Raw genomic sequence first — 16,959 nt, 5'->3', positions numbered from 1 at the left:
CGCGCCCAACATAACAGCTTGGGAACCCCAAAGCGCCTTCCTCTCACCCTACGGGGTGCCATGCGCCTTGATTCAGGCGTCGAGGGGGGCGTCCTTCTGACTGCTCTCCCGTCATTTCCTCCCCGGCTGCTTCCTTCTCTACTATGTGTTGAGGCTCTCTCATGCTGTCTGAGCCTCTTCCCTGCCTCTCTGCTTCCTGCTTCCTGTAATCTGATCCGCTACTGGACTTGCTGCTCTGAGAGGAACTCGACCTGATGAGGGGGGGCTGTTCCCTATAAGCCCTCCCCCTTACACCTATGCTGATGCTTTTTAGTCAGAACAGACACTGCTGGCACAATCATTCTTTCACAAATTCAGAACTTCCTTCCCTTTTCCGTTTGGCACAGACAATGAGCTATCTCAAAACATCCTACAGGCGATGATTTTCTCTGTACCGGGGAGCCTGAACTAAGGGAAGCCAGAGTTCCCCTTAGATTGACTTCATGCAAGTGCTGAGGCCTCTCGATGATCTGACAAAAAACAACTGCTGTTGTAGTCAGTTGGTAAAGGTGAGCTCTAGAACCCAGCAAATGTACCTACAGCATCTAGCTTGCTGTGCCTTGAGAACAGCCTAGCCGAGAACTAGGCTTATTGCAGGTAAGCAGCACCACACACTAAAACGTACCTGAACATGAAAACAGAACAAGGCAACAGTAGTAGAGAGCAAAAATTATAGACTCTTAAAAAGAAGTTGCTTGCATCCCAAAGGCCTTAAATGTGCTTAAATGTGGCCAAAGGGGAGAACAACCAAATGTTCTGTGGGAGTTCCATAAAAGATGGAGGGAAGTGCACCAGTAATATATACTCCATTAACAGAAGCGGCGCTATAGTGCTCATGTCCTGCTTGTGTGCTTCCGGTAGGAATCTGATTGGGCACTGACAGCTGCTTATAGTGGACCAGGTAGGCCCCTTATCTTCTATCCCAGCACATGCTTGCCTGTGACCTTCTAGTTCCACCACTCAGCCACCCAGAGAGACTTCTGCACCCTCAAACAATTCCATCCTTTCTCTCCTAATGTCATATGCTGCTGGAGCTGTCTTGCAGAATACCTCTAAAGTCACCCCTCTCATTTCAGATATCTCCTCAAAATATATTTTCCCATATTCTGTTTGCACAATCCCAGCCCCAATGCCCTAGTCTAAAGCTGCCACTTATTGAACAGTAAGCCCCATTTAACTCCGTGGGGATAACTCTTGATTATAGGATGCTGTAAGGTTAAGTATAAGCAATGGAAAGTACTGCACACTTCCCTGTCTTCCGTCTGTGTGTGTGTGTGTGTGTGTGTGTATCTCTGCCTGTGGATGGTGCTCAATGAATAAATATTTCGCCCTCCAGAACTAACAGCTCATGTAGAAAAATTCATTAAAATGAATCAAATGTCACAGCTCTAATCCATTTGGCTAAATCTAAAGCTGTAGCAAGAGGCATTTTAATTATGGTGAGGGCTACTTATTTAAAAATTATTGCAGTGTCAGAAAAACACTCTGAAATGGGTTGAGTTGCTAAATTTCTTTGCCTTCTATTCTTTGTCTTCTGTATCATTCTGTATGAGGCAAGTGACCTGCAATATCTAGATGCCTCAGATGAAATATACCAGTACTATTGTGGGAGAATCCACTGTCAATCATCCACATCTTCTATCAATACAAGCTTTTATCATTCCATTGCTATTCTGCAATATTGCCTTCAAATCACTTTTTCTTCTAACACACAAATCCCAACATTTCTGAAATACAGTTCCACAATATTTTCATGGTGTGTCAAGTTTTGCACACTTTCCCACTTTTATGTGTGGCGGGGGTGGGGTGGGGAAGGTTAAGTGACTTCGGTTTCATGGCATTTCTGTGTGTCTCTTGACAGAAGCCTGTCACTGCAGTCTCTCAAATGTGTGGGCAGCTCACACAGACACAATGAACTCGAGTAGTTCCTGCCACCTAATCTCCCACAGGAACAGAATTTTGGAATACCAGGAGTTATATACACACACAAAAGGGTGATCGGTGTCCTGTGTGCATGCTCATAACATGATCATTTACTGGTTGGTGGAAGGAGACAATGCAATCTGAATGCATTCCATCACTGAAGAAGAAGAAGAGGAGGAGGAGGAGTTTGGATTTGATATCCTGCTTTATCACTACCCTAAGGAGTGTCAAAGCGGCTAACATTCTCCTTTCCCTTCCTCCCCCACAACAAACACTCAGTGAGGTGAGTGGGGCTGAGAGACTTCAGAGAAGTGTGACTAGCCCAAAGTCACCCAGCAGCTGCATGTGGAAGAGCGGAGACGCAAACCCGGTTCACTAGATTATGAGTCTACCGCTCTTAACCACTACACCACACTGGCTCCCACTGGTGTGGAAAGTGTGACCAACTTGGAACATACAGAACTATAGTGCTACAAATGAAGCATCAGGAGGGGCACAGTATGAACCATGAAACTAGGATGGATCGATGCAGAATTTGTCCAGACCATGGCATGGCTGCTGTACTTGCCTGCTAACTGTGGCTTCCAGTCACTGCAGCTCTGTTACCTGGCAACGCTTAAGAGGTCAAGAAGTGAGAAGCAGCAGTGAAGGTGGGTTGATTTTCATATATTAATTTAAACTACTCAGCCAACTCTTTTGCTATATGCAAAACATGATAGGAGGAATTAAGAGATTCTGCCTGCCCCCCTCAGCCATAAGATGATGACAAGCCCCTACATAACCACATCAAAATTAAGCCATTAGCTTTCTGAACTTCATCATCACAAATTCTATGGTCCGGTTCACACAAGCAAAAAAAACCCTATTTTGTCAAAGGGTTATGTAAGGCAGTGAACATGTTTTGCCGCTGGCAGGAGAGAAACACTTCTAAAATGTTTTCACAAGGTCTCAGAACAGTGCAGAAGTTTGCAGTATCCTGATCACAGCCACTTTCTTTTCTGAAGAAATGTGCTTACATTTTGAATAGTACTGAGGTCCTATGGGAGGAGGATTGTGGTGGCACAGAAAGAAGTCAAACTAAAGAGGACCCCCCTTTTACCCGTTCTATTTGCTCCTATCAACACTGGGCCCCTCCATACATTCTGTTTATTGTGTATTCATGATGATTTGTGCTCATGATGATATTGGGGCAGTCATATGCAGTTACACATGATCCCACTTTCAACACTTTGCTCCTGCAAAAGTTTCATGGTAGATATACTACTGCTTCGTTTCCAATGAGTTTTGTGTCCTGTGTAATTTCCTGCTGAAATCCCGTATTTTGCAAGTGTTAAGGGTTTGTTTTTGTCTCACGTTTGTTGCACTATAGCACAAGAGTGCCCCCCTCCAGATGGCAATTGTTGGTTTTTTAATATTTTGGTTAAAGGGAAATATTTGATACAATAAAAGGAGAATGTCCTGGGTGCCTAGATCCAAATCTGAGGCAAGTATTCTTTGGTGAGAGAGCCCCAGCAGATATTTAAAATAGCAAAATAAAGTGTGGAAACATAGGCTGTTGGACCTTTAAAATATTCCCTTCTATGTTGCTTCCAAAGCTCCCCACGTTTGACAAGTTAAAAATGTTTTACTTACAAACCTGCAAAGAGTAGATTCATGTACTTTTCCATACAGCAGGAAGAAAAGACAGGCGGTACAACTTAGTTTCAAAATGGTAAATGCTTCTAAATTATATGTATAGAAACACAAAGGTGGCTTGCTAAAGCGACACAGTCTAAGCTTGGATAGCATCCAGCTTTGATATCCTTACTGGTAGGGGTCACATGGTGAAAAAGAATAGTGGAAAGTGGGAGAACAAAGGGTTTGGTAGCGCTTCCTCCCAAGGTGAGGGGGTATGATCTAGCTCACAGGGTTTTTGTGGGAATTAAATGAGGAAGAGGGAACTCATGTATGCCAGCTTGAGCTAGCTCCTTGGAGAAAAGGGTGTGATACAAATGCAGTAATTAAAAAAAAGGGAATAAAGCAATGTAAATCAATCACTAAGGCACTATTATTGCATCAATGTCATGTTGCAGGACAGAGTCAGAAGGGGCCCTTAGAGATTCTTTAGAGGTTGCTACAAGGAAACAATCATTGCCTCTGCTACCCCTTCGCTTAGCTGGGAAGCATGCAGCTTGAGAAGAGGAGCTTGCAGTGGCATTGCCAAACCTGACTCAAGGGAGCTGATTGGGAGCAGCTACCACAGCTCCTCAGCTTGATCCCGAAGGCACCCAGCGTGAGCAGAGGAGCTCCACAGAGAGCCACCCTGATTGCACCCCTTTTCCAGTCAGAAGGGTTGATCAGCCTGGATAAGGCCGCCTTCAGCTCACCTGTTTTTCCTGCCTCCCCCTGTATTCTGTTCCCCTCAAAATGATGTGGCTTACCAGTATATTTATGCCACGGTGCCACCCCCACACTTCAGCTGAGGTTGGCTCCCAATATGCAGCTTACAATTAATCTACACACAAATGTACAATATAAAATGCATCCTATGGTCCATAAGACACATCTTATATTGTACTTTATGTTGGTATTTGTGCCAGTCTCTTCTGATCCCTCGCAGTTGGCGATACAGCCCAGGTTCCCAGTTCCCGGCTGTGGCTCTTTGTCACTCCGATGCCAATGGTAAAGCTGACGTTGTTAACTTTATGGTTCAAAATGGGTTAGATTTCATGGGGTATACTAGCATGATCCATACTCTCCATTACTGATTAACTGGAGATTAATAATGATTAAGGAACACAAAATAATTTGCAAACTCACCAGGAGCAAAAAGCAAAACCCCTCCAAACAACCCACCAGCAATAGTATTTAGTTACTAATTCACAGAAAATATAGGAGGGAAAGTATGATGGAACAACACGGAAACAGAACGTGCCAACATAAAAATTATCCTACGTAGTTCTGGGAAGAAGACCAAATAACAGAAGAAAACAGTAATAGCATTTTGACCAGCCTCCAGGGTTTGGCCAAGGTAGCAACTATGTTATGCTTTTTGAGGTTAATCATCATTTTGAGCTGCTTTCAAATCAAAATTTCTGCTCATATATAATTATAGCTCTTTAAATAAAGGAGCCTGGCAGAGCTATTCATCTGTTACTTCTAAATACCATACACCTCCTAGACGTCTTAGAAAATTGGCCTCATTTTTTTTTACCAAACAAGGGAGCCAAAGTTCTAAAATCAATTACTTTATGCACAATTGAGAGATCAGAAAGCATCAAGATGGAACTTATTTTACTAGCTTTTTTTATATCAAAACAGATGGGAGACATACATTGCAAAGCTTCTAAGAAGAGAAGCCAATCTGTATCCCCTCATCCTTTAGCCAAGCCATTGGAATTTCACTTAGATATTGCAGAAGGCATTGTTTGCAGTCAATATGGGGCAAGACCAGCATTAGAATGTCAGGGTAGCTCTAGTCTTCTTCAAGCATAGTGTGTGGACAGAGATTTACGAATAAGTAGGCTGGCTATGGCTGCATACACCAAGCCCATGAGCATACCTCCCCCCGCATGTCTTTAGCCTTGCTGATCAAGGAAGGTCTGAAGGGGGGTTCTGTCCATTTTCATTTGAACACCTCTGCACAACTAGAGATGCTACTTTATCAAGGTCTCCAATTGCACAGTGGGTCCTACTCAACATGGGAAGGACAAGAAGGCCTTATGAGGAACGGTTGAAGGAGGTGGATATGTTTAGCCTGGAAAAGAAGAAAGATATCTTCAAATATATCTCAAGGGCTGCCACATGAAATATGGAGCAAGCTTGTTTTCTCCTGCTCTGCAAATTAGGACTCAAACCAATGGTTTCAAGCTCCAAGAAAGGATATTCCAACTAAACACTAGGAAGAACTTTCTGACAGTAAGAGCTGTTCAACAGTGGAATGGTCTCCCTCAGGAGGTTGTGGACTCTCCTTCCTTGGAGGTTTTTCAGCAGAGGTTGGATGGCCATCTGTCATGGAAGCTTTAGCTGAATTTCCTACATTGCAGGGGGTTGGACTAGATGACTCTTGGGGTCCCTTCCAACTCTACAATTCTATGATTCTAAGAACAGAGAACGTAGGGCTGAAACATAAGGGGGTGTTGGGGACAGCACCAGTGCACAAAGCACCGTGCCTCTTACACAGCTGGATATTTCCTATTCAAGCTTAGTATCTCAACAGCACTTCCCTGCTGCTATGTTTTTAGCAGCTCTGTGCTTGAGTTCAGTACATGTTTTACATGCAAACTGTCCCACGTTCAAACTGTGAAAAGGACCCATGCTTGAAACCCTGGAGAGCTGCCGGCAGTCAGTGTTGAAAATACTGATTTAGATATATTTCCAAGAATTCTCATTTAACATATTTTGCTCCCTCGACCCTTCCAAGTAAAACAAACTTATTACTGAGAGCTTGTGAGAGGGCAGGCTGTAAATTTTAATAAAAACCCACCCACTTTTAATGGATCAAATGAAGAGTATAATGGATGGTTTTCTTTAGTTAATAAATGTATGAACCACTATTCGCAGCACAATGATCTTCCCACAGTGTCTTACAGCATTAAAAACCATTCTAATCCATATAAAATAGAAAGCAATATTTAATGAAACTGTAGGGATGTTGTCAGGCTGCAGTTTGCATGGCTGCCAACAGGTGGTGCTACAAACTATAGTAAAGGTAAAGGTAAAGGGACCCCTGACCATTAGGTCCAGTCGTGACCGACTCTGGGGTTGCGCGCTCATCTCGCATTATTGGCCGAGGGAGCCGGCGTATAGCTTCCAGGTCATGTGGCCAGCATGACAAAGCTGCTTCTGGCAAACCAGAGCAGCACATGGAAACGCCGTTTACCTTCCCGCTGTAGCGGTTCCTATTTATCTACTTGCATTTTGACGTGCTTTCGAACTGCTAGGTTGGCAGGAGCTGGGACCAAGCAACGGGAGCTCACCCCGTCACAGGGATTCGAACCGCCGACCTTCTGATCAGCAAGCCCTAGGCTCAGTGGTTTAACCACAGCGCCACCTAGGTCCCAAGCAGCATTGGATGGAGAGGAGTGGGGGGATGTAGAAAGGGGTAAGCAGGTGGCCCAGGTAAACAGGCAGGCAGTCCAGGCAAGCAGTCAATATGGACTGGTGAGCAGGCAGCACAGCTGAGTAGCGCGGATGGTGGATGGCCCAGGTGAGCCTGCTGCTAAACCCAGACTTCCGTTAACCTTGCCAAACCCTCTTACAGCTCACGCCCCTCTTACAGCTCCCTCAAACTGCATACCTTCCAACTTTTCTCTGATGAAAATAGGGACATCCCATTCCATAATGATAATTTTACTATTTATACCCCACACATCTTATTGGGTTGCTCCAGCCACTCTGAGCAGCTTCCAAAGTATATACAACATAATAAAACTTTAATATTAAGAAAATCTTTCTTATACATGACTGCCTTCAAATGGCTTGGAGGTAGGATAACTCCCTACCCTCCAACATTTCTCCATTGAAAATAGGGACATCCTAAGGAAAAGTGGGACTTTTGGGATCAAATCAAACTGGGGTGGCTTCTCTAAATCAGGGAAGTCCCTGGAAAATAGGGCCGCTTGGAGGGTCTGAAACTGCAACCATCCTCCTTGAATGCAAGGAGCAAAAGGGAAGGGGCTGGTGAGGTGTAAATAGATTGTGGTGGTTTGCAAGGGGAGGGTAAGCAGAGTTGGTAAGCAAAGGAAAAAGTGGTGGCCTTAGTCCTTCGTATAATATATTCATAATAGCAGCAGTAAAAATATTCCAAAGATTTCTATATATTGTACTGTAATTTGATCCATTTCGGTGTACCACTGTCAGACATTCCAATACAAGACAAAAAACAACTGAGGCCATAATCAATTGATTCCCCAACTCCCAAATGATCCAAACCCATTTTGATAGAGACACCAAAAAAGCAGAGCTATGTCTAGAACGGCGAGTGACAGTCAATCTACTGATAGAGAATGGGAAATGAGTGACAGTGCATGTTTTAAAATATTGCACAGCATTGTCTTTGTGTGGAAGAATGAAAATGGATTCCCCACCAGATGTAGTTATGGTTGAGGGTCTGTTATGAAGCAATGTCTTTGCATTAAACTATTTTAAAAAGCAACAACTGAGCTATAAGCTCTTTTGAGCTAAAATGTTTTCAAAAAATGGTTATGCAATGCTTCTAAAGACCTTTTTTTAAAAAAAATAGATTTTCTCAGTCCAAATGTTTTAAATTATGCTGTTGTCAAGCAGCAAAATCTCGATGTGTGTTTCCAAAGAAGAGCAGGGGAGATGACTCACGACATCCTAAGGAGCTACTACTAAACGCTCAGCATACTGAAAGTATACAGTAAGCAGCAGTGCTTAAATCTACAGTACTTAAGAACGTCATGTGGTCAATTTGAGCACATTCTGCTGCTGTGATAGCATTGTTGAGACTTTGATTCTGACCCTGAAAAATCCACTTAAAAGTCTGCCTCGTGCTGATTTGAATGCCTATAGAATCTATATTGATTCTGTCACTGACAAAACACAGACTTCCATTCAGCAGCCTGTATAAAAACACATGAATCTGGCAGTCATTTTTCACGGTAAAAAGAATTTTAGGAAAGGGCAGTGAAATGGAGAGTTAGCTTATACAGGAAAAATAGCTGCTTGCTTGCTTTATATTTTGCATTAATCAGTAAATGAAGCAAGGTGATAAGACTTCCTTTTTTATCAGTGTGCAATACCTAAGGACAATCACCTAGCTAGGAGCTTTGCCCTAAGCCAGGGGACCCCAAACTAAGGCCCGGGGTCCGGATGCGGCCCAATCACCTTCTAAATCCGGCCCGCGGACAGTCCGGGAATCAACATGTTTTTACATGAGTAGAATGTGTCCTTTTATTTAAAATGCGTCTCTGGGTTATTTGTGGGACCTGCCTGGTGTTTTTACATGAGTAGAATGTGTGTTTTCATTTAAAATGCATCTCTGAATTAATTTGTGGGGCATAGGAATTAGTTCTTATTTTTTTTCAAAATATAGTCCGGCCCCCCACAAGGTCTGAGGGACAGTGGATTGGCCCCCTGCTGAAAAAGTTTGCTGACCCCTGGGCCTAAGCAAATGAAAATAAGATGATACCTAGTGGTAGTCATATTCAGAGTAGACCCACACTGAGTCCACTCAGAGTATGACTAATATTAGCCACCACACATTACTTTTGGTAAAATAAAAAGCCAACCTACTTTTGAAGAAATAAAACAAACAAGGAAGGTTGGAGGCCCCAATGACAATGTGTATGTTGAATGGGAAGAAGTAATTATTTGGGGTAGGCCTACTCTCACCTTTTTTATTAGGACATATCTGAGCAGAGATTTCGATCCCTGGGCTCATCACTGCAGATTTTAACTGATTTAAGAGTGATTTCCTCATATCAGAGCATCCAGTTCTGTGAAGGGAAAATGGAAACATGCAGTAGTGTCCTCAGCACTCTGACAAACTATAACTCCCAGAATTCTTCAGGGAGCAGAAACACATGTATTTAGTAAAACAAATATGGAATACCTAACAGTTCTGGTGGATATACAATCTGTGTACAGTATAAGATTACAAAATGCTTTTTTGCCCTGGGATTGTGTGTCGTCTCTTCTGCTTCAATAGTTTTGTATTTTTGTTGCTTCTTAGTCTTCTTTTTGTTTGATTATTACATTGCATTTTTTAAATAATATATATATATATGATTGAACACTGCAATGGGATCCACTGGGTGAAGGGTGGTCTAGAATTCTAACAAATAAATATGAATAAAGAAAAGCTTAATTCATTGAAAGCTATTTTTTAAACAAAAACAAAACCCTAATATTAATGGGAACAATGCACATTGTTCTGCAAGGTTGCTAAGTAACAGTGGCATGTGCCCCATTGTGACACAATCCCCTGCTGGATGACTTGCGACCAAGTGAATTATTCTTATTACTAGCTGTTCCAGGCCACGCGTTGCTGTGGCAATCATTCCCCCCCAAACCGTGTGTTCTGTTAAATCCCCCCACCCCGCCCCATTCATCCTCCCCAAAGGCACAGCCCTCCCCCACTCGGTGCCCCCGTTCCTCACACCGCCCCTGTTCCTCACACCACCCCCGTTCCTTACTCCAGACGTCACAACACCGCTCTCTATGGTCCCCCTGCGGTGAGATGCTCCCGGCCACGTGTTGCTGTGGTAATCATTCCCCCCCAAAAAACACGTATTCTGTTAAATCCCCCCACCCCGCCTCGACCCATTCATCCTCCCCAAAGGAACGGCCCTCCTCCACTCAGCGCCCCCTTTCCTCTCCCCAGCCCCGTTCCTCACCCCAGACATCATGACACCTCTCTCTCTGCCGCCCCCCCCACTGCGTGATGTCATCTTCCTCCTGTGTGATGGCACTCGTCACCCCGACCCCTCTCTCTTCCATCCGCACACCCCATGTGCATCTTGTTCCTCTGGCTGGGCAATGCTGGGCAATGCCATGTTATTGTGATGTCACATATACTCTGTAGCCAATGGCAGCAGCTGAGGCATCCTCAGCTGTGCTGCTTTGACATCCAGCAGATGGTAATACAACTAACGTTGGAAGAAGGTTTTTCTATAAAAGAAGGTCACAGGTGATACATCTATATAATCTAGGTATATAAAAACACTCGTATACGGGGTGGCAACGTTGTGTCAAATTTTCAAAGCAATCGGTCAAGCACTTTCGGAGAGCATAGATTAGTAACAAGGTTATCTTTATATAGATTAATAATTGAATTTATCTACCACCCTAAACCTCCAGGTCTCAGGGCGGTTCACAGGATAAAATCAGAATATAAAACCACAAAGTACATCACCAAAATAAAAACAACAACCCAATACCCACCCAAAACATTTTAAAAGGGCATAGGATGTCAGTCAAATCAACCAAGTGAGGATCCCCTGGCACCAGGATGGTGCCTGGCATCTCCACCTTCTGGTGGTGCCTGCCTTGGGATCCATGGATCTTGACTGTTTTCACAAACTAGCAGCACATCCTGTACAATACTATCTGTTAAATTTTATCTGCACAATCAGAATGAATTTCAGGAACCAAGGAGTTGTATTGAAAAATATGACTTCTGAGCCTTCTGGCCCCAAAAGGGAACCAAGGCATGCTGTTTTGGCGACTGAAAGCTTGGTTTAAAGAGCCATTTGGCAGCTAGCTGATATATCTGACTTTCTAACACTGCTTCTCCCATAAGCCATACAATTCAGTGATACTCCTCAAAATCTTTTATTTGCCTCCTGTTCTTTCTGAGTCAAACATGAACACCTTTCACAGCCATGTTCTCAGTCGGTCTAATAATTCCTTCCCGCACTTTCTGCAAGTTGCTCATGGCAGATTTTTGTCAAACCTGGAGGACCCAGGTGTCCCAGGTTTAGTGCAGTGATGAAGACCCTGCAACCTATTTCAATTTTTGGCGGTGCTGTTCAAAGGGTAAAGAGGATGCCCTGGACTGGAAAAATAAGCATCCTTTTTTTTTTTACTGGCCCAATGCCCTGGATATGGATAAGATTGGCTCTGATGAGTGAGGAAATTATTGGGAATGGCTGTGAGGCCAGAGAGAATTTACCAGTAGCTATTTGGGTAAGGAGGTGTCATGTCTCTGGTTCAAGAAGACCTCTGGGGTGAGCAACGGCATACTGTTTGAAGGAATAATCGTTTCTCTTTACTTCTGTTTCCCCCCTTGTCTCATGGTGAAGGCTTCTCGACTCATCTATTAAGTTGCCATTGAAGGGGCTAGAGAACGAATTAAAAGCCTAAAGCAACATTGAAGCCTCGAGAAAAGGTGCTGCCACCACCTTCCTCCCCCTGCTTTTGATGAAGAGGCCTGGCACTTTCACTGCAGTGTGGTTCAGTAGTTAAAACATGGGTCACCAATATGGCGGCTTCAGGTGCACATGTGCCCACACAGGCCTTCTCTTGTGCTCAGAGGGTCCCCTGCTGAAATAAGGCTTGAAACAGGCATTCTATCAGAGCCAACAGAATGGGTTGTGGTCACCACAGGTCCAAATGGTTGGCGAATTAGAATGTTGACCTTTGAGCTGGGAGACCAGGGTTCAAATTCCCCCTCCCCCATGATGCTGACTAGGGGACCTTGGGCAGTTACAGTGTCTTGGTCTAATCTACCTCACAGGGTTGTTGTGAAGATAAAATGGGGAGAGGGAGAACTATGCAGGCCACCTTGAGCTCTTTGGAGGAAAGATGTATAATTACATCAATGTAATTATAAGTAAATCATATGACTGACAGGTGGGTTGTCCCACCCAACTGTCAAAGTTGGCCTGCACGGTGGCCAAAAAGGTTACCTGGTCTAAGAGGTTAGCATGGCAGGGAGGTTGTGGGGGGTGGCCCAGAGGCACTGGGTAATAAAAGCAAGCAAGGGTGCAGCCCCAAGTATTGTAATAAGCTTTTAAAATTAGACACTTTCAGTTATAAACAAATTTGTTTTCAGTGGAATTTAGTTTTTCCTCTTTCCAATCTCAGCTAAAGTAAGTATCCCATGATACCTAGGTAAGAATAATCTGATAAAGGGAATAAACTGGATTAAAAAAAGTCTTTCCCATAAACTATTTTGAAATAAGTTATTTTAGAGAAATTAAATGTGCATGTAGTTGTTTCAACTGAGTATGGTAACATGCCGTCTTATTTCATCCCAAGTGCTATACAATATACCTTCTTATTGCCTTGAACATTTTGAATGCGAAACCTTTTTCCTTCTGAGTATTTTTCTAGCTGCAGTATTGTCATTTGTTACATAATTTGGGCAAGCCATCTAATTCTTCACATACCAAAGGGACCAGCTAAGGGTGGTGTTGGAGGAAATGCCAAGAAACAGATGCTTTGGGTGTGGCTTCAGCCTCAGTTAATTAAAACCACATATATTTTCAGATGGAATTCTAATAAATACAAAATCTCCACCAAAGTAATTTCAGATCAGTTGTGCAATATAAAGTATGCTTAAAGACATGAACCAGTTCCTTAATTATAAATTAGACAACTCACTGACTACCATGAGTAGAGTCAAACTGACTCAAAGTTTCCCTATACAGTATATGTGTCATTTTGCTTAAGGGAGCAGAAAGCTATTAGTAAATTATCTGAAGATAGCAGAGACGTCTAACCCTTTAAAAAAACCAAAAAACTTGTTCTGACAGGTTGTCTGAAACAACAAAAATTCCCCACTGGCAATGCAAGCTTCCCTGCTGCTTTACTTGTATTACATATGCATTCAAACTAGAGGGAAGTCCCAAAGATGCCCATTTTAAGCGGCTAGGATAAATTATGCTCTGTAATTTACCCCTATTCCAAACTCCATTCAGAAGCAGGGGTACTGCTGGCAGGACCAGCTCGGGCTTGGCAGAGAGAAAACAAGCCTCTAAAATAAAGTTCAGCTTCCACCATCATTTATGCCAGTGTAGCTTCCACTGGGTTGCTAGGTCATGCAAACCAGCTAAATTGAGTTTGAATAGAGGTAAGTCTCCCCTTGCCTCATCCCCTTTTCAGGACTCTCTCTGGCTTCTGTTGAGCCGCAACTGAGCTAGAATGGAGGACTTACGGCATTGTATCTCTGGATGAGCTGAGACTTCAGCAGCCAGAGATTTGCCTATTTCAGTTATTGGGTTTGGATTCCTCCCTTTACTACCATCTAACACTGATTTACAACCAGCAATTAGCACTGCACAAAACACAAGCATGACATGATCATTTCTCAGAGGGCCTGTGTTACTATATAAAATAGATGGGGCATGGGAGAATGATACATACAGTTAACTGGAAGGTTAACTGGTCGAAGTTGTAGAAAAAGTGAGGCTGGTTAACCAAAGTAAAATGTGTCTTGCTTAAAAGGCCTAGAAACAATATATCAAAAATGACATATTGTCATATTTGCCTCTTTAATATTTTGGTGATTAAACAGTATATAAATTATGTTAAAAAAATAAAGGACAGCATATATACTGTCTAGGTAAGCAACTGCCTGAGAATATCTGTTCGAGGGGCAACAGCACTTTGTAGGCAACCAGGAACAACTCAATTTTATTCACATTTTTCAATACATAAGGAACTGCAATGGTGTGGCATTACTTTAGGGACAGATACTATGGGGCTAGTACTACATGCTTGCAATCTTCTCAACCTGTATATTTGTGTAAACACACTTTATTACAGAATGAATTCGCTCCACTGTGCTCTTGCCACAACAGAAACTGTCCCTGATAACTAGTACCCTGGAATTTTCTCATACTTTGAGAAGTTGTGTGGGAATGTCAAACTGAGGTCTGGACACAGAGCTCCATGCCACTAGGAAGCCTATAGAGGGCTTGGCTAGTTTTCCAGCTTTAGTTCTGTGGCACAAAATAGCCCAACCTGGAACTGGTAACACGAGGAACCAGTAGAATCCCATCTGGTCTTTTATTACATAAGTGCAAACTCTGGCCAGGCTCCTCATTTTGAGAAAGATCAAGCTAACGTAGTCAGAGCTGCTCAGAAACCACTAGTAACACTGCCTAACTTCTACCAAGCCACTGGCTTGACTACTTGCTTGCCTCCATCTTTGATAAGTAGATACCAGTAATGTGCAACATAATACTGTATTACAGCGTGAAATCTATGTAACATGTATGTACCAATTGTGTCCACTTCATGCATCAAACAGGCTCTTGCCTATGAAATGTCATGACCCTCCTCTGAAGGTTTGCGTGCCTTCAACCTGAGACTTCACTGGGCTTCCCTTTTCAAGCCATTCCTGGTTCTATAAGACAGTAGGGCAGTGGAAGGTGGGGTCCCTCGCCTGAACCGCCCCTCCTTTGTACTTTCCTCTGCCTCAGACTACCCTGACTTCCCTTCCTCCCCTGGCTCCTGCCTTGTGGGTGGCATCACACCCCATAAACCTCTGGTCCCTTGCCTCCACCACACACTCTTTGGAACCCTGCCAGTCCCTAACTTAAAAGCTCATACCACGATAAATTAGTTTTAAAGGTGCCCTATGATTTGAGTCGGTCACAACAAGTATAATAATTATATAAATAAACAAACTTATAATAAATAATATCACATTTCATCAAAGAGTCCAGAGCAGGTTACAACACTATAATACATACAAAACACAAAGCAATCAAAGATAAAACAGAATCCACTTCAGGAAAAGCTGCACTACGTATGCCACTTCTACAGTACTGTTCTGAAAAGGAATATTTTTATCTGGTACTGAAACACAGATAGGGTAGCTAGCCAGCCAAAGCTTGGGGGGGATTCATAACTGGGGTGCTACTGCTGAGAAAACTCTCCATTGGGTCCCTGACCCATAGACCTCCACACCTGATAGTATTACTAAGAGGGACTATCCAGGCAATCTCAAAGAATGGGCAGGAGAGAATAGGAAGAGGAACTCCTTCAGGTAACTGAGTCCTAAATTGATCAAGGCTTTACTGTATATGTCAAAACTATTGTCTTGAATTGGGCCCAGCAGAAAAAAAACAAGTAGTCACTACAGAACTTACAAGTATACCACATGGTTCTTTCAAATACATCAGAACCATCAGGACTCTGTAGTAGCTGCATTCACACTAGCTGCAATCTATGAACTATTTTCAAGGGCAGCCCCACATAGAATTCATTACAATAGCTTAAATGGAAGGTTACTAGGTTACTGGCTCACATTGGCCAGGCTGTCCTCCTGCAAGAAAGCCGGAACTGGCAAGATAACCATAATTAGAAATGGGCACTGCGTGCCAAGGTCCCTTGGGCCTCCAGCAACAAAGTGGAATTGAAAAGTATTCCCAGACTACATACCTTAACCTTCAGGGGGAGTATCTCCAGAAAAGGCCATATTCCTATCAGCTTTTTGGCTTTCATCCTACCAGTATCACCCCCAGGAACTGACCAAGAACCTGCAGCTTCACCTGACTCTAATTACAGTATATGGAGAAATGCAGCTGAATATCATCAAGGTACTGATGGCACCTCACTCTTCTAAACTCTCTGCAAACTGCTTCCAACAGCTTCATATGCATGATAAAGGGTATAGGGACAGAATAAACCCTGAGGGCCTCCACAGCATACTTACCATGAGGTCAGGAAGTCCTCCACTACAACTCTCTGAAACTAGTCCTCTAAGCAGAACCAGAACCACCTAAACACTGTGCCTTTGGCTCCCACACCACAGAGCCAATTCAGGAGGATACCATGGTCAATTGTATCAAATGTTGCAGAGAGATCCAAAGAAAATTAACAAGGTCACACTTCCACTGTCCCTTTCCCAATAAAAGACATCATTCAGGGTGTCATTTCACTGCCCAAACCAGGCCTGAAGCCAGCCTGAAATGGTTCTCAATAATGAGAGCAATACTGTATTATGTCAGTGCTTAAGCAGGAGTTGAACAGAGGTCAATTCCAAAACTTGGAGATATCTCTAGATCCTGTCTCTGTGCTCCATTCTCAGTCTTCTAGCAGGTACCAAACCTGCAGAAAAGGAAAAAAATAATGCAGCAAACACTGCTGTTCTTATGTGCTATAACGGGGCGGCCAACTCCGGAGAAGGAAAGCCCTGTTTTTAGGGGTGCAGGGTGATGTTGTTGAGCTTTTTTGGGGGGGGGAGACAAAGTTGTTGAGCTTCTATGGGGGGAGCCAGTGATCTGCCAGTGATATACCGCAGGCATCCAGTGATCTACCGGTAGATCACGATCTACCTGTTGGATGTGCCTGTGCTATAATATTCTAGCTCCAATAGTAAAACAGGTTGCTTAGCCGGTTGCATACGAACATACATACGTGTCAGTCTGTATATCACCCTGTATAATACTAATTACTATTTATTAAATTTGTATACTGCCCTATACTCGCAGGTCTCAGGGCAGTTCCAAGTTAAACCAAAATAACACAAAATACACAATAAAAATAAAATAACCAATTAACCCCCCCCCCCCGCAATACATTTTAAAAGGCCATTGG

This window comes from Zootoca vivipara, chromosome 4 (genome assembly GCF_965207765.1).
Source record: "Zootoca vivipara chromosome 4, rZooViv2.hap1.1, whole genome shotgun sequence".
Classification (NCBI taxonomy): Eukaryota; Metazoa; Chordata; class Lepidosauria; order Squamata; family Lacertidae; genus Zootoca; species Zootoca vivipara.
The sequence above is the reverse complement of the archived record's forward strand: the minus strand, read 5'-3'. Positions refer to the sequence as shown.